Genomic DNA, 22,082 nt, shown 5'->3' with positions numbered 1-22,082 from the left:
TTCAGGAGAAAAAGCATACCACCCAAACACTTAGGAACACTATCATTATTAATGTTCACTTTTACATATTCCTACAACCCATTTGGGAAGGGAAGGGGTAGCACAATTCCATACTTACTGTGGTGAAATGCAGATTTCTAGAACTTGGTTTTTAAGGAATAAAGAGATCGTTGTGTCGCCGTCACGTCTCCTATGACACGACTTTTGAGGGGATGGCGGCCTGCGACATGGGGAAGGAGTATACTTGTAGGTGTGCCACAGCCATTTCATTTTGTCCAAAACATTTGTTTGTACGCAATTTATCTTAAGGCTTTATATTATAATAACTTTATAAACCAGCTACTATCTGTATTTGAACAACATATTTGTCATGTACTAACCTCAGAGATTGCCCTAAGTGCTTATATGAAATTAAATTACAGTGCTAAACTTATGACGGCAAACTATTGTTCTTAACTATTTTTACATTGTTTCATGAATATAATATGTGATTTAAAAATTGGTGAAGCCATGCTTTCTATTTTAAGTGGTTTGAGATAGAGTAAGCGCCATACCTGTTGGCCTCTAATTGAGTGGATTGAGAAAGGGGTAGTTGGTTTGACCTGTTCACTTTTCTGTTACACAACTTGTAAGGGGGCACAATTGTTCCCCATTTTTCTTTTACTTTGCCTTCCAGCCTCTTCTTTTTGATATTTGCAGTTTCTTACCTTTGGTATGCGCAAATGGTGTTTTGCAAGGATTGCGGCTTCTACTGCCTTGCTTTCCTTTTCTTTCCTTTCCAATATGTATTCTTATGGAAAACAGAATGTGTTTGCTGTACATGCAGGAATATATGGTACATAATGTACGCTTCACACTACAGTGCGTACCAATGGGGTTACTGTACAAAGTCATTCTGTTATGAGGGACATTTCTTTCCTGCAACTCAAAGGTGCTTGGCTTTGCCGCGTTTCAGAAACACACGTTACACATATGTACTATTGCATACTGCAACACCTGTGCAATCATTAGAGATTGTTCTGCTTCTTTACTACATTGTACCAACGTTTTGCTGTAAGCTCTTGCCAGTCGTTACTCTGCCCCTTACTTCTTTGTTCCCATGTACAGTAGCAGTGCGATACAATTGCTGAAGGGAGATGTTAATTCTGTTGTTGATCCATTCTCTTATGGTGTCCCCCAATGTCTTTCTCCTGTTTGATTTGTACGTACACATTTTCTACACCTACTCCATTTTGTATTGCCATTTTTTGCCATGCTGCTGTTTTCAAATATTTTTGCCGTTTGGTGATTGGCACCACTATGTAAGAGAGCAGGTGCCTTCTTGAGCAGGTTGCATGCCACCCAATGTGCGCAACCAGATGCATAGTTTGCAACTGCTGTCTGCTTTACCATGCTGCCAGCAGTTTCACTATTTTGGAGAGTTCTTTACAAACTAAGCATATCTTGCAAAAAACCAATGAAATTCGCTGGCAAAAAATATTGTTAAAGGAACGTTATGGTTAAGTTGCACTAGCAAAAACCTATCCAATTCAATGGACAAACGTTGTTACAGGGACATTACGGTTAGAGGTAAAACTGAAAACCCCCTGAAATTCGCAGGTTATGGTAAGCTAAGATACCATAACTCGAGCCACCAGTGTGCACTGCAAGGACTAACACCCATGACATCAAAGATGCCATCACAAATCTCATTCAACATTTTTTGCTAGTGATATATATATATATATCAATGAAAAAACTTTGTTAAAGGGACGTTGTGGTTAAGCTGCGCTACTAAAAACCTATGAAATTCAGTGAAAAAACGTTAAAGGGACGTTATGGTTCCAAGTAAAACCGAAAACCCCCTGAAATTCGCCAGTTATGGTAAGCTAAGCAACCATAACTCGCGCCACCACGGTGCACTGCTAAGACTAAAACCCAGGACATCAAAGATGACATCACAAATGTCATTGATGACATCACTGATGACATCAAATGTGCATTTACCTTTCATGAAAAGTCTGTACATGGGATTCTTATTGTAAAGTTAATAAAAGTAGTGTCAAGGATCATTGGAATAAATATCATCAGGTACGTAGTGCATTAAGCAATGAATTAATCCAAATAGCATTGTATTATGAAGTTTTGTCCAAAAATACTAAGGTACACATGTAGTAACGTAGGCATAGTTTGCAGGAGACATGATGGAGATGCAATATTAATAATCTTGCCATGTTAAATACTAAAATTATAAATGCTTTCTTATTAGACTTTTGCATACTGTGAAACATTTAATAAGTACCTAATAAAACCCACTTACTACATTATTGCATTACTGCACACAAAACACAAACAGATTACACACAAATATGAGCATATACAGGGAAAGTGAAGTAACCTAACTGATTATCTTCATGCACAGAAATGACTGCTCTGCTTCAAAGCTACTACTTCCCTATGTATAACTATCACATATTGTGACTAGGCCCTAAGGAAAGTAGTGTAAGTACAATGTGTACAAATATGAGCATATCCAGGGAAAGTACAGTAATAAAAAAACAACAGAACAATAAGACAGTTTGATAACCTTACTAATCATTTTCATACATAGAAAGCATTGCTTTCTTCCAAGTCTGTGTTTTCCCCTTTGTATATGTTTAATATGCTGTAAGTGGACCTTAAGTGAATTACTGTAAGAACATATTTGAAGTATAAGTCTACAAATATAGTACTTTTTGAATTTTTAGTTCCTGACTGTTACTGGCCTAGATATATCAGTAAAGGAAAAAAGAGTGAGCCAGACATGTGATGTCATCAGTGATGTCATCAATGGCATTTGTGATGTCATCTTTGATGTCCTGGGTTTTAGTCTTACTAGTGCACCGTGGTGACGCGAGTTATGGTTGCCTAGCTTACCATAACTGGTGAATTTCAGGGGTTTTTCGGTTTTACTTGGAACCATAACGTCCCTTTAACAAAGTTTTTTCACTGAATTTCATAGGTTTATATTAGTGCAACTTAACCATAACGTCCCTTTAACAAAGTTTTTTCATTGAATTTCATAGGTTTTTATTAGTGCAACTTAACCATAACGTCCCTTTAACAAAGTTTTTTTCAGTGAATTTCATGGGTTTTTACTAGTGCATGCTATTTTCCTACAACTTAGTAAAATCATACTTACCCAATATAGCAATATTTGTGTCCCATTTACAAAGTGTCACCTTAAAACTCTGCCATTTCCCACCTTCCGGAATAATTTTTAACACTTCTATATACTTTTTGCAACTAATTCAACTAGTTTTGCATCCATAAACGTCTACGAACATCTGACTTCATAGCGGACCTTCGGGACAGTGCCACATGACCATATGCTGGCACTCAGCATGATGACGTGTCCTAGAACCCGTCCGCACTTCACGATAAGATCTCTGCTTCGCGGTCAGTTCAGAACTGCATTTTCTACTGATCTAGGAACTTTCAACTTCAAAATTTCCCTTGCACAGCTCCAACACCTATTCCTACTCATTATCCATTAACAATCTAGTACACAGTACATACTTTTGGCAAAACCGCTATTTATCTTAAAATGGCATCAGCTAATGCCATCCCTCCTCCCCAAGAGCCACCACCACTGCTGTAATCAAGGAGCATGAGAAACACTGCCCCCTACCTTAGAAATAACACACACTCAACATTTTCCCTTGTCCACCTACCCCTCCATAGTAGTGTTTGGTTACTCTTCCCTCCTTTCCCTCCCCACCTTTCGTTCTCAGATCTCCTGCCCAAAAAAATACATCCAAAAACAACAAATGACATATTCCTTTAGGAACCACCTTTCACAGTTAAAAAATTGAACTAAACAAAATGTATAGACTCCATCTACTTTATATTTCTCGGGAAAGTAGATAGACTCAATAAGATTTTCCAACATTTCCATTTGCATTTTGTGTTATGCTAATGGGAATATTGTGGCGTTCATCCTCCGTTCCAGGGACTGGATTGGTGGATTGCAGCCCAAGTTATCAGCCCAAGCGAAGCGAGGCTGGATAACGAGGTCTCTGGACCATTATCCCCCCATTCCAGCCCCTGAAATGGGGGATGAAGGCCATTAGCACCCCAGGTTCCCAAAGCGGGAACCCAGGGTGCTAAAAAAGAGTATTTTTCTTCCTACACCAGGACGCCTGCAGCGTCCTGGTGTAGGAAGGAAAATCATTTTCCAAGATGGCCACCATGGAAAGGGAAGGCGAGGGTTTCATACATGGCCCCTCTTCGCTTTCCATTGCAGCCTGCAGAAGGCAAAAATAGAACCCTATGACCATATTACCACAAGCACATTTTTCTACCATATCAGATCTATCCTAATTTCGAGTAACTTTACCACAAAGCACAGTCCCAGGTGGACATGGCCACTTGAATCCTATGTTTTGTACCTTGTGGTCATGGCCAGTAGCTAGATTGTCTGGACCATGACCGTATTCCATGAGCCGGACAATCTGGCAACTGCCCAGGCCACAGGCTACCCCTCAGTCACTAAAGGTATACCGCTATTTTCTGTAGCTACATTATGACACTTGTTAAATAATAAAACACCGGCACATTTGCAAAATCATGCTTGTAGGTCCTTGCCAATGCTCCTTACGCAAGTTTGCTGGAAATCCACCCATGTTTTATTTTTTCAAAAGTGTCAAATGTATGCACATACAATCATCATATAACCTAGCCCCCACTTGACAAAATCCATTCAGACTTTACAAAAACATCTATATCTAGATCTATACTCGTTTTGCAAACCTTTATGTAGATTTGTCAAATGACACCACATTCATAAGCCTTTACATTATTTTGGGACCCCCCTTCTAATTTTGCCCCCTCTTCACAAAATCCCACCAAACTTCGCAAAAACAATTATATCGAAATATATTATCAATTTCCCAAATTAAATGTAGATTCGTCAAATGGCACACAATTTATAAGCCTTTACATTATTTTGGTACCCCCCCCTCTAATTTTGCCCCCTCAAGACAGAATCCCACCAAGCGTGGCATACTCACTCAGAATCAGGTCAGGAATATACATACAAAATGTCATTCAGTTCCATTAAGTGGCGCCAAAGATATAAGCCATCCAAGAACTGCATTTCACCAACCCTTTAATGCTGAGGTGTCCGCAAACTTTCACTGGACTGTTCCCGAACATCCAAACCGTTTGCAGACTTTCCTGCAAAAAAACCACCAGTTTTTTTGCTTCTTGCAGCCATATCCCATCCCATTCTCATCACCCCTCAACTCCCCAGAGATGATTTCATAAGTTTGACAACTGCAATGTTGTGTTTTTTAATATGTTTTTACTGCAATGTCCGCGGACAGCGGCGAAGTCCGCGAATCCAAGATGGCGGGCGTTTCCACAAATCTGACGTGCTTCACGCTCTTCACCATCCAATCAGCGAACACGTCACATGTCCGACCGAACAGGGAAGTGTGTCCACAGACCGGACATAGATATCACTAATTTTTTGTGACCTACTTTTTAAAAAAACTACTGGATGGATTTTCACCACATTTACAAAAGCACACTTTCGGGACCAAGCCGCTGCTCCTGGTTCAAATTTGGTGAAAATCTGTCCAGCGGTTTGGGCTGTAGGCGTGAGCAAAGTTTTTTCCCCATTCAGTCTATGGGAAAAAAATAAATTTTGGGATCCCCCCTATAACTTTGCCCCCCCTGGACCAAACCTCACCAAACTTTGCAAACAAATTCAGAGTGGGCCATATACCTTTTCTGCAAGGTTTGGTGAGGATTCGTCCAGGGAGAGCGAAGATATAAGCCGCCCAAAAAGTGCTCTTCCTATGGAAACAGCAAGTTAACCATAACTACACAGCCACTAACATGGCTGTGTAATATATAATATTTTAATGATATACATATATATCAACAATAAGAAGTAATTCCACTTCTTCAGAAAGGGGACAGCACTCTCCAAATTGCAGTCGTACTCCAGTTCCAGTTTTCATAGAATCAGCCCATCACACAACAGCAAGTGTATTCAAATATCCAGTTTTATTTGGCATCCACAAGATAGATTAACCACGGTACAACGCGCTTCGCAGCGCTCCCGCTGCTTGATCAAGTACAATTTATATATATTTATATATAAAATCACTGTCAAATATTTCTTATATTCTGCCTGTTCATTTTGTACCTTGATGCAGAGCTACAGTACAGCCCCATGGTAGCACTTCCACACAGAGAAGGAAACTCCATCCCACTCTCTCTTCGTGCCTTTCAGGACCATTTATCTTTTCGTTGATCCCTGAAAACATTTTTGTTTTCAAGCTATGCTCTACAATCGTTTTTTTTTTTTACCTTTCCATCGATGTATCAGGCCCGCAGGGCTATCTGGCCACCAAACGTGTTGTCTGCTGTATACATCACATTGACTTCAAACTTGGCCACGTAGAGGTTAGCCAATGATGAAGCCTTCCTGAGGCTTTAGGTCGAGCACATGTACTAAGCGAAACCAGAGACATGAAATTAATGATGTGGCAGATCCTTAAACTAACGGGACATGCCCTTGACATGGTCCACAGAGATTGACTTGGGCTGGTGCAACCCTTGGATACAGACCAACTTCACCAACTGAAAAAACTCAAACATTATTTACTTAATCACATTCCCGTGCATGCTGAGATATGTGGGAATGACTAACGGACCGGTTAAACAACAGATGGTAGAGCATAGGTCCTGCATACGTACCAAATAAATGGCGGCTCCAATGGTGGAGCATTTCGTCCCCACACAGAGGGCACTCCGAGAGCTACTTTGTGTGGACAATGCTGGAAAAGGTGGTCTGCCCCAGTCGTGGAGGCAATATGCACACCATCCTGTTCAAAAGAGAGCATAGATGGATTTTTAGGCTACAGGCGGACTTTAGGGGTCTTAATGAAACCATTTGCTGGCAAGCTCTGGCTGTCAACAATTAATCGAGCATGCATTATTATAGGTACATAGTAGTGACATCTGGGCGTAAGAGGTATCCCCTCACTCCCAAACATTTGCCACAGGCAAAAGTAGGGGTTGCAACGAATAGGGACCAAATACTAGACAACACCATACCAGCCATGGATAGACAACTTACAAGGCGTGCTATCCAGGTAGCACTGGGACTCACATAGTCTAAAATGTACCCTGGAAAGGAACACATAATTGGCACAAGGTCACAGAGAAAACACTTAGGATTGACTGGGCAGTAAAGGACTTTCATGTCAAGATGGCCGAACTTGGTGCAAGATGATGAGTCTGTCATCTATGCTCTTTGGAGCAATGAAGAAGCAGATGCAACATGTCGCACCCCTAAAATAAATCACTGCCGAGCGGCGCTCACAAGAGGTCCGCCAGCGGACTAGGCAAGTATTTAGGGGTCAGCTGAGATTCACAGTAGGTTCAGCCTGAGCTAGTATTCACTTTCATCCCCTTGGGATAGGGATTTATGAATGGTCAGCAGTGGGTTAGTTAATGTACAGAATGGTAACACGAGGTGTCTGTATTTTTCAGGTGGACTAAAACAGCTGTTTCCCTGACTGTAGAGGTGGGTTGTGGCATTATTATGACCACAGTAAGTACACCGCTTTGGCGGAAACAACATGATTATAAGGCATGAATAACGATCTAAATAGAGTCATACACCCACAGACACTGAATCAGGTGTTTTTTTGTTTATTTAGGTGCAGTTACACACACAGCCCAGTCTGTGATATTATTATTATTATTATTATTATTATTATTATTATTATTATTATTATTATTATTGAGCGCAAACTAGCTTCTGGAAGCAACTGAGAACTTTACAATCATAGGAAGAAGAATAAAGTGATGGAAGCAGATAAAAAGGGAGCAGGCAGCAAACAACAGGGAAGGGTGGGCAATTGGCAACAAGAGATCTACAAGCAACTCGAGGAGGAAATTGTGAGGAGCAGATAAACACGTCTCAGGTGGGGAGTGGAGGGTGTGTAGACCTAGGTGTTAGGGATGATGCATTCCTTGAAAAGGAAGGTCTTGAGCTCTTTGCTGAACTGTGAAAGCAATGAAGCAAGTCTGATGTAGATGCGGAGGAGGTTACAAAGTCTTGGGCCGTAAACAGAGAAGGCCTGTCTTCTGGTACATTACTTCCTGCACCAGCGGAGTTCAAATCTGCACATAATCTTACCTCTGGTGGATTGCAAGCCCCTGGAGATGCTGAATTTCGCAGTGAGGCAGCTTGTGGACTTCGGAGTGATAGCCTTATAGATGATGCAACAGGATTTGAAGATGGTAAGGGCTTGCAGTGGGAGCCAGTATGGTTCGATGAGGGTCAAGGCGATTGGTGGAGTCCGTGATGAGTCGTGCTGCAGGACACATCTTAGGGGTGCCAAGATAGTCACCAGAAGGACTTCCACAAGGGTATTGCCACCATCCTGATGGTAGGGGACCAAGGTTTGGGCAGCAGATCTGAAGTCACGTTCTCTGAAAAAGGGCTTGATTTTCCACAGGAGAGAAAGTTGGTACCAAGCCGTTTGTGTCTTCCTTGCTATATGCCATTTGATTGGGGTGGTGTCTTTCAATGTCACACCCAGGGGACTTGGCACAGTTCCAGTTTCCACTCCTGATCCTCACTCAAACTGCTTTTTTGGATTTTACAGCTAGGCAATGCCATTCTGCTCAGGCCTCCAGATAAGGTGTGTACTAGGCCTTTTTACGCATGAAAATCTTGGAAATACGACCGCTTTATTATTTTCCTGTGTACATTTAAACACAAGTTCAGAGCACAGGGCAGTGCAAAGGTCAGGTTACTTGACAAAAACCAGAAAGCTTCTTTTGAGACATGGATAAAAACCTCTGAAACACAATGTATTTCTCTGAAGCCTTTTAAAAAAAAAGAAACTGCACACGGTGATAAAAGGAATGTTTTATTTCCAATCGGCTTCTGCTGTGTTGCTGCTCATGGAGCAAACAGAAGCACTGTGCATATGTATTTTGGGATTGTAAAATGTATGAGATGGAAAACTAAGATTCAATTGAAAATTGATATTTTGTAACAAATTATGTTTTTTCCAGTGAAAGCAAACCAGTATTGCACAATTATATTTCTCAGGCGCTCCTGTGCTGCGTGCATAATCATGCGTAGGCAGATCATTTTTACACTTATAATTTAATGTACACTCGAATTATAAAAACAGTGTATAAAATGAGGACTATGTACGGTCTAGTATACATCCATTCAACCTTGCAGTCAATGAGGTACATTAGTATAAATGGTCAGTGACAGCAGAGTCTTTGATTAAGGGTGAGTGATTGTCATTACACCAATCACAGGTGTTCTAGCCTCTCATATCTACAAGACTACAATTAAAACATTAAAAACCTGACTCTCCAGGAAGTGCAAGCGCTGTTAAAAAACAAACAAATGAAAGTTACATTTGTAATGAATAGAAACTCCACAAAACGTGACCCTGTGACAATCCATATAGGTTTTTAACTTTATGTAGCGCTTCATACATGGTTCGTCCAACATCAAGGCACTGTGATTGATTATTATACCTCAGTAGATACTCAGTTGACCAACCTCTGAAGAATGTTAGCCAATAAGATAGCTCAGCCGGTTGAGCACTCATTGCTGTGATCTAGGCATTATCTGTAGTTTGCAGATTCGAATCCCAGCAAAGCCAACGCAGCCTTTCATCCTTTCAAGGTCGATTTAAGGATTACCGACTTCGGTTTGGTGATAATAGTGATAAATATGTTCTATGTACAGCGCTTTGCCAAAAGCGCTATATAAATAACCATTTCACCATGAGATTAGATATAGAATTTAGCATGGAGTTCTTGCCTCTCTTTACTGTATCATAACATTGGCATACCATTAGGTAGTATAGCTCCTGGAAATGAGGACTTTCAATAAACATCAAAAGACAATTCTGCTATCGAACCTCAAAACACACAATACAATTCATGCTTGCTTTACTATGTAATTGGCTAGGTTTTTGTGTTTTCAACATTTAAATATATACAGGAGAGATAGAATGGCCAGACGTTAGAGAAATAATGAAAGGTGTATTCTGTCACAGTGCAGAAAGCTGCCGTCTAGTAATGATTTCCATACTGTTTTTGCACACGTGGGCTGGATGTCGCATACATTGTACTCTCTTGCAAAGGAGAAAAGTCATTTTACTCTCTTAAAATCACATTTACTCTCAAAGTTTAAAAATAGGGAGTAAAATACTCCCACCTCAAAATCTTATCTGTAGCACTGATTCTGCTTATGCTGTGCTATTTTCACACCAGTTGATGGCATATACCATTCTTTTAAACTTGTGTTGCTCCTGATGGGAAACACTCTTAAGTGTCAACCAACTGGATAAACAGACCATGATCTGCCCACTGGCAATAGCCTTATTCTTATTGGTGAGTACTAAGTGCCTAGTTAGTAGATGGGCCATATTTCTCTTGTTTAAAACACTTTTGGTGAACTGCCATTAAGGCCAGTGTGGGCGTTGTTTGGACTGCTGCACAGCATGCATGGGGGTGGGGGTCAGATTAATTAGATGGGGACACTTTGGTAGGACTGAATTAAGATTTGATGAGCAGAAGCTAAAAGCAGCTCCTGTGTGTCAGGCACTATGCATGAGCTTCCTTTGGGGAACGAGGAGCAAGTACATAACATGCCACGCATCTAACTTCCACATGACCCGCAAACTATTACTTTTTGTCCATTATGTATGTCCCTTTGTGATTTAATTATCTTCTAGCTCTGTAGAAATGTTAAATTAAACACATTGCCATACACACAGGCTTACTTATATGGCACCTCCTGGAAGCTGTTGCTGTCAAGATAAACAGGCTCTTTTAGGGTACAACCAGGAGCTAAATAGCTCTCAGCTCCCAGTAATTTTGAACTCTGCTTTGGAAATTGGAGGACACTGGGTGTATGTAGTTGCTTTGGAAGTCAGGTGACAGGTCCCTTATTGGGTTTTCACTGGGCAGACCTGCATAAAAAGACAACATAATTAATAATTTACAGATTCTCACATTTTTGTTTACAATGCATGACATGTTTTGTAAAATATATAACAGTATATCTGCAAATCATTAAAGTTGTCAGCCATTGTTAATGCTGACAGTGGCACTAATGCCTGTAGTGGGGGTTGTTGAAAGTTGACTTTTTATAATGTATTTGTATTAGTTTATTGCAAAAAAATCAACACATTTCCAAACACTCACTTTATACATACATCTCACCAGCCAGTCAAGAACGATTTGTTATCCAAATTCTTACCCCCGAGTGACTGGCTCCTCTTTCTTTGAATTACATCACATCAAATTATCAGTAAAAAGTTTATTTAAAAACTTCACTGCGAATACTAGCGATTGATTTTCCCCCATTAGGATCTTCAGCCACAATTCGTCCACTGTCAGTGTGAAAGCAATTCCAATAATGGATCCCAAATAAAACATACAACGGACTGTTAGTCTTACACATGGGGTTATCAAATGTTACAACGTTTCGGATTCTCCTAGTATTTGGCAGAACCTACAAGTAACCTCTCTCTTTGCCATTTGTTTCCTTGCAACCTTGACCTCATAAGTGGAGTACAGGTTTAAGCGTATTTGCTTAACATTTCCTCGTATGGGCATGGGAACTTTCTCAAATATTTGGGCGCCACTTTTAATGCCTTACACTCCCCTACGTAATCCTTCATCAGAGATAACTGATTTTGTTTCTCTTGAGTCAGTATCCAATCCTGTTGTTGGAGTTTGTTTTTCACTTTCGTAGGATTGGATATCAGGTGGGCCGTAGAGAAGTTTAACTCTGTCAAGCAGTTTGCACATTTCTCCTTCCAGGAGATGAAAGGGCCTGTGGTTATCACCACAGTGCTATGTCCCATGATAGATAGCTGGGGGATAGTATTCACCATTAGGGTTTTTTCGAAACAGGGTTAATGACTTCCAAAGCGATACAGAATAGAGGCACAGGAGGCCCAATTCAAATCTAATACAGGCCATTGGTAGGCTTCTAGGAAACCGCAGAACTCGTTTCCAAAAAGCACCCTCTAAGATTTCCCATAGTTTTCATGCTAAACTGAGCCCCGACTCCGCCCCATAGGAGAGAATGGGGATAACTTTATGGTTGTAGAATGTTATCAGGTGAATCATAGAACATTTTCCAAACAATCTATGTAAAATCATTCCCAGGGCAGATAGATTTTTTACCTTTGATCTTAGCAGGTTGGGCCACAGGGTTTCCGCCAAGCTCTGGTTTACACACACTCCCAGATAGATAATAGAGCCAATGCATTCTAGAGGTTCTTGATCTAATCTACATCTGAATTTCTGGTTTTGGTTCCTTGTTTCGTTATTTAACAGCATGATTTCTGACTTTTAAATCATTCAGGGACATGTATACTTTAAGAGCCTCTAAGCGCCTTTGTAGAACTATAGGATTTCTATCTATCAGATCAGGTCGTCTGCATATACGATCCATGGTATTGGTATGGCATTGATCTTAGGTGGAAATTCTCTTACCATATTTTGGGATTTTGCCAAATCTGAAATATACAGGTTAAAAAGGATAGGTGCTAGAGAGCATCCCTTTTTTAGACCCATATCAATCTTAATTGATTGAGACAGAAGCCCCTGATGATTCAGGCGGATTTGTATTGAGGTTCTAGTGTATAGCTCGTTCATTGCCTCTATTAAGTTCGCAGGGCAGTTCCAGTCCCTCAGCTTGTCCCATAGCCGTTCCCTGTTGACACTGTCAAAAGCCTTTTCCAGATCCCCTTATGCAATTTGGTATTTTCTCTAATGGCCTGGTGCTTAAGCAGATTTTATAGAAAAAGGTTCAAGGAGGTGCCTATCGCCTTAACAAATCACGTGTAATGGGGAGCTTGATGGCCTGAATCGCTAGCCCATTTTGACAGGCGCTTTACTATAATTGAGGCAAAGATTTTCCCTAGAGTTTCAAGTAAGGCTATCGGGCGGTAATTGTTGGGGTCAGTTCTAAGATCCTTTTAAAAGATAGTCATAACCACCACCTTTTTCCATGAGTCAGGCACTTTTTTTATCTCTCAAAATTTGATGAAATAACGAAAAGGCAAATTCAGTCCACTCACTGGGGTTTTGTTCTACAATCTGAATGTACCACGCCTAGTAAGCTTGTTTTTTTTGTTCTCCCTTATGTCTCTCCTCCCATGCATGGTTGTGCTTTGAAACACTTGCTGTATACGCGCATAATAAATAAACAATCAATCAATCTAGGATATGGTTGGAAAGGCCATTAGGTCCAGGGGCCCTGGAGGTACTTAGCTTCAAGATTAAATCTAAAATGTCTTCTTTGTCCAGGTTCCAAGCCCAGAGGGGGGTGATGTTACAGACAGGTGTTCGAGGGCTCGAGTCGTCTGTATGGAGGAGATAGATCCAAAATGGTCAAGCCATTGTTGTTCGTCAACCATTACGGTCTGTAAGGCTTCCTGACTTGTGCCCACATTATTAATCCATTCCCAGGTTAGCCTAGAATTCTTCTTACTAAGAACTACAATCATGTTCTCCCCTTCAATTTGCATACGTTCTTCTCTGAAGCTCCGTACCCAGTTCTTATATTGTTGCTTGCGTCTTTGTTCTTCTGAAATCGATAACCAAGGGATTGTGACTTATAGTGTTCATATCCACTCGATATTTCTTGCATTCTTTTACCGGCTTTACATTAAACCTATGTTTTCTAACAAATTCTGGCTTACCCACGTTGTGATTGCTCTGTTGTTATTTGGCCAATAAGGGCACATAGCTTAGTTCTGCATATTTTAAGTCCAGCCTCACATTTAAGATCCTGGTCATCTCTGTGACAGCTTGCAAGTTCAAACTGAGTCTAGTCTGCCCTTGTGAAACCTGGACCTCCCCGCATTTTGCCTCCCACTTTCCTCTAAACGGACATGCCCAGCGAAGTTTCTGAGTGAGTGATTGCTGGATTCAACGTCCAAAACTGTCAACGATGTAACTTCTATCTGCAAATTACTTGAAACCAAAAAGTAGTCTACAGTGGCCCTAGCTGAACGCCCTCTATATGTATATTTAGCTGGGATATCACCATCATTGTTGTTATTCAACATCAGTAATTCTCAAGCTTTCATTTCTTCGCACCAAGCGTTAGCTCTTAATCTACTGTTGCAATGTGAGTTACCCAGAGATTGACAGGAGGAACTTCTATGTCTACACATCTGATATTCAGGTCCCCACAGAGTTTAATAAAAGCATCCTCCCTTTCTAGCCTGGATTGGTCTATCCCCTCCATCACCCCACCCAAGAATTGGTCCTTTCTCACTTTGCCCATAATTGTTGCCAAACTAGTATCTGCATGCATACGTTGAACCGTCAATATTTGAGTCCATGGGTTGGGAGTGGTGTATTTCAGGACTTTCATTCAGAGCCTATTTTAATTAGTGTCAATAAGCCTGAAAAAGGTCTACCACTATGACCTTTAAGTGCTGGATTTCAAAATGGAATGTAGCCATTACATGTCAGGGGCTCTTGCAACCACATTTCTTGAAGGCATATAATGTCATATAGGGACCAATCCATACTATCTTTGTTGAGAAGATGAGCAAATCCCTAGTGTTCCAAGAGCCCATCTGAAGTATAGGTTTTGTCTCCGGATCATTGTGTTAATTATCTTTCACAGGGGCTAGCGCTGATGTCAAATCATCTTCGTTTGATGTTTCCGTATTATGGAGATTGTCATATTCCACTGAGCAGTCATCCTTAATCGCTGGCGAAAAGGTGTTTCTCAGTGGAATCCCTTGAATAAATTGCCACCTGCGTTCATTTCAATTTCGCCCAGTTGAGTGGCAAGTCCTCTGGATTCTGTCAACCCCTTAAACTATATGCTGGTTTCTGACGGGGGCCTTCATAGTTGAATTTATGAGTTAATTCAAATCCCAGTGACCAAAACATTGAAGCTGCATCCCATAGAGTTTTTTGATTATCTCTGATCGTACATTCAACAAGACTTGTCAGTTTGTGTTTCTTTAACAAACTCCACAACCGAGATGTCATCTGAAGTTATTGAGCGTAGTGTGGGTATATCATGCCGTGGGATCATTACATTACGTCTACTCAATATCAGGTCATCATTTAGTTGCGTCCGGTGCTCTAGAGATATGGTTATTGTCTCTGGCTTAGCTCTTTTTCCTTTGATGGCTTCTTTTTTGTTCCCAGATTTTCTGGCCACCACTGCTTGAAACAGTGGGGGGCCTTGGTATAACAGTTTTTTTCCCGCCATCAACCTTTTTGGGCCAGTGTTAGAAAGTTCACTTCTCGTGGTGGGGCAGTGCAGATCTCTAATTGTTTCACGGTTAAAGGAGGCTCTTGTTCATTCTTAGAGAGGAGATACTCTTGTTGCTGGGTACCAGACAATTCCCGACTCCTTTCCAAGGCCTCATTGGTCGATTCGTTTGAGTAAACTGAAAATTCCAGAGAAGACTTTGCTTCGTCACCTTCATTCTCAGAGCTCACAAACCTCACCTCTGTTGGAGGGCAAGCTTTGGGCTAGATAATCAGCCCTCTTGCATCTGTGGGGGACTTCTCACTCCTTGCGCTGCCAGTGTTTCCTGGCATAATTACCAAGTTGGATGGTTCTTGGAAAGACTTCAGATTGCGTACAAAGGTTCTTGAGGCATTAGATTTGAACTTCCTAGATGAAGGTATGTTTTTTGATTTTTTGATTGAATCAGAGGCTTTGAGCATGTTGCCATAGACTGTTTTCCAAAAATTGTGAATACTGGCTCTGGGTTGGTGGAGCTGCCCTATAATGGTCCTACATCCTCCACTAGGGCTATCTCTGGGGCTTCTTGTTGGGGGTCCTCCGTGATGTTCTTTCGAGGTGGTAGTAAATAAGTTGTATCGTTAGTATCCGTATAGTCTGTCGCTATAGGGGGGGTCCACATTTTTTCTTTCGGGTTAATGGAAGCATGTTCTATCCCCTTTTGGGTCCTCCACATTATGATGCATAACCTGAATCGAGCCCACATTTCAATTTATTTTTTTGTGAGACAGAGGTCCCTGGGGCATGGGTAGAGTTTTTTGTTTTTTACCCTCATCTTCTGCCATCATGTATACACTCCCGGTTGCCTCTTGAGTCAGTTATTACTCTAATCCATTTTGTGGAATCCAGGATTGCCTCCATCATTGTACTTTTGTCAGCCTGATCAGCTCTTATTATATCGTATAATCTGTTTTGCCATTTGTTTGATTGCTCTGCTTCTTAATTAAGCCTAGTTTGGACTGTGTTTGTAAATGACTCCAAGTATATCAATTTTGAATTGACCATTGGTAAGAGGGTTGCTTGGTCTTTGAAATCCTCATTGATTGCTTCATACAATTTGATGACTGAAGCCAAGGAAATTGATAGTGCTGACATAATCATTGATTGAATTTGAGACATCCAAGCTCCCCCTCCTTGCAGATCTTGAGCCTGAATGTTAGGAGAGAAGACTGAGTCATTGAGGCTGGAACTCGGTGAGTCATACATAGAGTTTTCTGGAATTGCTGAGGTAGGGGTTTGGCCTGGATCAGCCATCGGGATGGAAACAGCCCCCAATGGATATGAGTTAACAGCACAGAGCTCCATCTCCTCCGCCTCACCGGGGCTCTTTGATAGAGTTATTTCATCCACCTGGCCAACCTCCCCCCTAGGAGCAGGGGCCTTAGAGACTGGCGGACCTTGTCTCGGTTGCATGATGGGAGAAACTAGCTCCGCTAACAGGTTCGACACCTGTGTAGAATGGTTGCTCAGTTTCCAGTTGGCCTTGTTATTTAGAGAGGCTTGAATAAGTGCAATATCCTGCGCCAGCCTTAGGGCCAGCAAGGAGCTAGAAATAGCCTTGGACATTCATCCATATCTCCATAGACGCTTTGGAGACCTTGTTGGAGAGAGAGAGGGGGCTACAGGTGCCACCTTCCCAGCTAAGAGGATCTCAGATTGATCCAAAGCGTTTAGGCCAGACCTTGATGGATTAATCAGGGGCTCCGGTCCCAACTGCAACACATGTGACCTGTTTGTGGATTTATTGCACAAACTCGCTGTATCTACTGGGTGTGTAGTTATTGGGTCTTTTGTACTTAAACTTTCCATAGCAGTAGCCATAGTAGTAGCCTCTTCGACGTTGTGGGGAGATGGAGGAAGATTGCCCCCCCTTCCACTCTGAACATCTCCTCATCTGTTATATCTAAACAGGAAGTCATAGACTTCTTAATTACTGCCAAGGTTAAAGTCTTGTTACGAGCCAAGGTAAGGGGAAGGGGGTCGGAGGGAAGTCTCACCTCATTTTCAGAAACGGCAGCTATGGCTGGGGCTTGAGCCTCCCTTCAGGGCGTAAATGTTAAAGCAATCGCCTCACCTTGGATCCATGTTTGGTGTCGCGTTTGGGACCTCGTTTCAGCCTCTAGGTCTATCATATCCACGTCTTGATGATCATTGGGGCCAAAGAGCAGAGTAATATCTACGGAGGTCGCCGCCTCCTGCCACAAACTGGCACTAACTGAAGACTCTGCAGATTCTGCGGCGCTCTGCGCCTCACTGTGGATTGATGCAATAGGCAGTAAAGACAGACTACAGCACCAGCATGCCAAATCCCTTCCACTAACTGCAGACTCTGCGGCGCGCCTCTTAGGAGATTAAGTACTGCCTCCTTGATGCAATAGGCAGTAAAGACAAACTACAGCACCAGCACGCCAATTCTCTTCCACTGACTGCAGACTCTGCAGACTCCAATGTACGCAATTACACCTAGCAGAAAATGGGAAGGAAAAATCCAAAACAACCCTGAAATATATTTAATTCACTTGCATTCTCCGACAAATTCCTCATCTTGATAGTTCATCCGCATGGTGCCAGCTGCTCAGAAAGTTTTGACAGGGGGCATAGCGCGGCTGGGTGTCATTTCTCGACCTTTGCTTTCCTCGACCGTGCCACTCCTTGACTCCGGACTTGACATCAGTGTTACATATATCTCATCACTACGCCCTATACATTAGTTCCCTTTTCTGTGGGCTCAGCACCCTGTTTTGGAACACAGTTCTAGACGTTTTTCATAGAAATTATTTTCGATACCGACATGTCAGCCCCCATTTTAAGCGCTGCATGGATTGCAACTCGAAAATGACCATCACAGACATCTGTGTGTGGCATCTTGGGGAGAAGCATGACGTCAAGCATTGCGGCTCCAGTCAGCACATGAATACAAATGCGCTCATGTAACGCTCGCTAAGTTGGTGCTGGGAGACCCTCTTCTATATTCCTAGCCCGATCAGCCACCAAGTCTTTGGGCGCCAACATGAAAGGGCCTACGTCTGAGAAGGAATACAGGCATCGCGATCAAGCTCTTGACGCAAGTCTCACCATTCATCTTCCTCGTCCTTCCACAAAAAGGAAATAACGTGTAAACATAGACGCAACTCCAATTCTTCAGAGGAAAGGGGTACGTTGTAACCAAGGAGGCCTCGGGCGAGTAGATTAAGCAACAGATGCTTCCATTGCTAGAGAAGGCCATAGGGTACACCTCCAGACAACACAGGCACCAGTTGCACCCAGATATTCCGCCAGCAAGGTTACCAAGTCAGGTCTCACACCCTCGATCTTGTTTCTCTCAAAACGGCCCTGGCACAAACAGCCCTAGGGTCATTTGCTTAGAGCACCCCATTGGGCCCGTTCCATCGACGTCGACGATGGACCAAGACTTTGGGCCTCATTCCGAGATTGGAGGTAGCCATGGTGCTATTTGCACCATGGCTGCCTCCAATACTGGGTCCGTGTCCGGTTGAATGGGGATTTACCGGGACATTCCAACTTGTGCGGACCCGGTAAATCCCCATTCAACCAACCATTCCCCATTCCCATTTGAGCCTCAAAGGCTCAATGGGAATGGGGAAGGTGCTAATTACGGGCTTGCGAATAGCAGGCCCGTAATTAGCGCCCTGGTCTCTTAGCGGGACCCGTAAAGGAAGTGTGGTCAGACCACACGTTCTTTGCGGTTCCCGCTAAGGGACCTCGGAATTGGGCGGAAAGGGTTTACCAACACCGGTCTCCTTACCGGTGTCCGGTAACCCTTAGCGCCCAACTCAGAATGACCCCCTATGTGTTGGATTCCAGATCAGGGCTGTATGAGAACCATCTTCCATGAAGCGGTGGATCCTGTCCCTTTCGAGATGGAACCTATGGTGGGTGCAGGTGTACAGCCCATACCAGCGTTGCTTATGGACCAGGCTGATTTACAGGCACTGTCCAAGGGGCAACATGACGCAAAAGGGCTGGATACATTGCCGTACCTCAAGATGCAGCAGGCATTGCCCTAAGACCACCCCAATGCACAATACAGAAAGTTTGTCAAAAGAGTAGTGGTGGCTCTTAGCCTTGGCACTCCAGCCAAGCCTTTGCAGTCTTACGACTTAACAGAAATCTTAGACAAGAATGCAACATGGTTAACGACGGAAAGGAAGTGGCATGTCAAGCCATACAGGCAGGTCTCAACGCTGAGCATTGTGTCGCTGCTCAATTGGAAAGTGGACAGTGCTCTGGAGGCGTCCTACCTCCACGGGGCGGGGTTCTCCTCGAATGTGGAAGCAAAGCTGTTTGATATGACCTTCAATGGTGAGCACCTCTTCGGGCTGAGGGCCAGATGAGTTCCTGGAGCACTTCAAATAGTCAAACCTCACAGCAGAGTCATTGGGCCTGGTGGTTTAGCAGCCTGCCAAACAATCCTTTTCATTTGGATCCAGAGGGAAGGGCTACAGGGTCAATGTCCATTTCAAGGAGAAGTAGGCCAACCAGGGCCAGAGCTGATTCTTGTGCTCCTAGCCGAGGCAGAGGGGTCTTGAAGTGCCTGCTAAACCACTTTGAGTTCTTCTCACATGCTTTTCCGGTTGGAGGGAGGGTCTCAGAGCACTTGGAGATAACTTGTGCTGCCTGGGGCATTCATCTGGTCAAGTGGGGAAACGGTTTCCCCTTCATCAAAACACCTGCAGACAGACCACCACCGCGCGAAGAGCAGCCAGAAAAATAGAGATGCAGGAAGAGCTGAAACCCTACTTTTGAAGGTTGCACAGCGGAGGTACCAGCTGAGGAGAGAGGATTGGGCTGGTACTCCTGATACTTTCAGGTGTCCAAGAAAGGTGGAGGACTCTGTCGCATCCTTGACTTCAGTGCCTTGAACAAGTTCAGGAACTTGACCTTGAGAGACATTTTCCAGGATCTACAACTCCAGGACTGGTTGGTGTCCCTGGACCTTCAGAATGCCTATTTTTCTGTGCCGATCCACCAGAAGAACAGGAGATTTCTAAGGATCATCATAATCTGTTCAAAGGGATCCCCTTTGTCCTAACCTCTGCTCCCAGGGTCTTCACCAAGCTGATTGCGATGGTGACTGTTCACATCAGGTGATCCGGCTTCCATGTGTTCCCTTACCTGGATGACTGGTTGATCTGAGGGTGGTCCCCAGAGAAGGTATCTAGCCAGCTTGAGGACACCTGCTCCCTTCTGCACAGCTTGTGCTTCTCCCTGAATTTCCGGAAGTCCCAGATTACAGCAATGCAGAGGCTCCAATTTATCCAGGCAGTCCTGGACACCCGAAGAGGAGGGCCTTCTCCCTCCAAGGAGACAGTCATCAGCATCAGACAGATGGTCACACGTTTCTAGAACTCCAGCAGCCTCCTAGCAGCTTTCTTCCTCTGCCTTCTGGGTCTCATGATCTCCTGTATGTTCCTGGTGCAATACTGGGAATGCGATTCCTTCAAGGGCTTCTGATGGGTCAATGGGTGCAGTACTTGGGCGACATGAAGGATGTCCCCAGAATATTGAGGACAGTGGCCAGCAACCTTTCCTGGTGGGCTGACAGGAAGAGCATGATGGTAGGGGAACCCTTTTGGTCCATTTGGCCAGAGGTACATGTGGTCACGGATGGTTAAGGAGCTGGGCTGCTCAAAAAGGGGAACTGCGGGGTAGCAAGCAGTCTTTGGTTCCAGGCAGAATGCTGCTTGATCATCAACTGGCTAGAGCTGCAAGCAATCAGGTGAGCCCAGATGGCTTTCGCGTCATCCCTCAGGGGAAAAGATTTCCTGATTTTGACAGACAACATAGTGGGCATGCCTTGCATTGCCTTGCATTGCCTCATCAAACAAGGGGGTGTTCGGTCACTGCCCCTTTGCAGGAAGGCTATGCTTTTGGAGAACAGGATCTTCGCCTCTGCAGCCCATCTGGCAAGGGTGAACAGATGGGCGGACACTCTGAACAGGCTGAACACAGTCTCCCACAAATGGGAGATATGCTCGAAAGTCATTGCAGAGATCTTCTCCCTGTGGCAAACCCCTGACTATGGATCTCTTTGCCACACAGGACAAGGCAAAGTGCAAGCGGTTTTGCTCAAGGAAATTCCCGCTGAGGGGTGCCTGGGAGACACGGTTCCCATAGAGTTGGTCCTTGATCTCCATTCTGCATTTCTCCCGATCCATGTCAACCCATGGGTTCTCTCAGGAGGTCAAGGAAGTTTTGGGCTGCCATAATCTTGAATGCCCCAGATTGGGCGAGGAGAACGTGGTACCCAGACCTTCTGGAGTAGGTTGCCTGCCCGCCTTGCAGGCATCTTCAGAGGTGGGATCTCCTGTCCCGGTAGGAAGGTTGGGTGCTCCACTTGAACCTGAAGTCTCTTAATCTGCATGTGTGGCTCTTGAGAGGCTGAGATATGAGGACTGGGACCTGTCAGAAGAGGTGTTAGAGATGGGACTGGCCTTCCACTAGGTATCTTTATATTTGCAAGTAGAGGCAGAGGCTCAGGAGTGGACCCCATTTTGTTCACTACTTGCACAGTGATAGAATTTCTTCTCTCCTTAGCCTTGACGGTACTACAGATAGGCACAGTCAAATGCTACTTGGCCGCCTTATGCCTATTTAAGAGATCCCGGGAGTAAGGTTCTTTCTTTTCTACTCCGTTCTTTCTTTTATACTCCAGTGGTGGCCCAAGTGTTGAAGGGCCTTGTAAATAGGTTTCCTCCAACTTCCTTTATAGTCCTATCTTGGAACCTTAATTTAGTCT

General features: G+C 43.4%; 1 long non-coding RNA gene across 1 annotated transcript in view; it reads right to left on the bottom strand.

Annotated features, from left to right (window-relative positions):
- Nucleotides 1–22,082, bottom strand: part of LOC138525810 (uncharacterized) — a 165,948-nt gene that overhangs the window by 131,712 nt on the left and 12,154 nt on the right. The window contains exon 2 of the long non-coding RNA XR_011283437.1: nt 10,806–10,994. This is a non-coding gene — a long non-coding RNA (uncharacterized lncRNA). The remainder of the gene's footprint in view (nt 1–10,805; nt 10,995–22,082) is intronic.

This window comes from Ambystoma mexicanum, chromosome 7p (assembly GCF_040938575.1).
Source record: "Ambystoma mexicanum isolate Mex_15411 chromosome 7p, UKY_AmexF1_1, whole genome shotgun sequence".
NCBI lineage: Eukaryota > Metazoa > Chordata > Amphibia > Caudata > Ambystomatidae > Ambystoma > Ambystoma mexicanum.
Note: the sequence above shows the minus strand (reverse complement) of the source record. Positions and strands in the feature narration are given on the sequence as shown.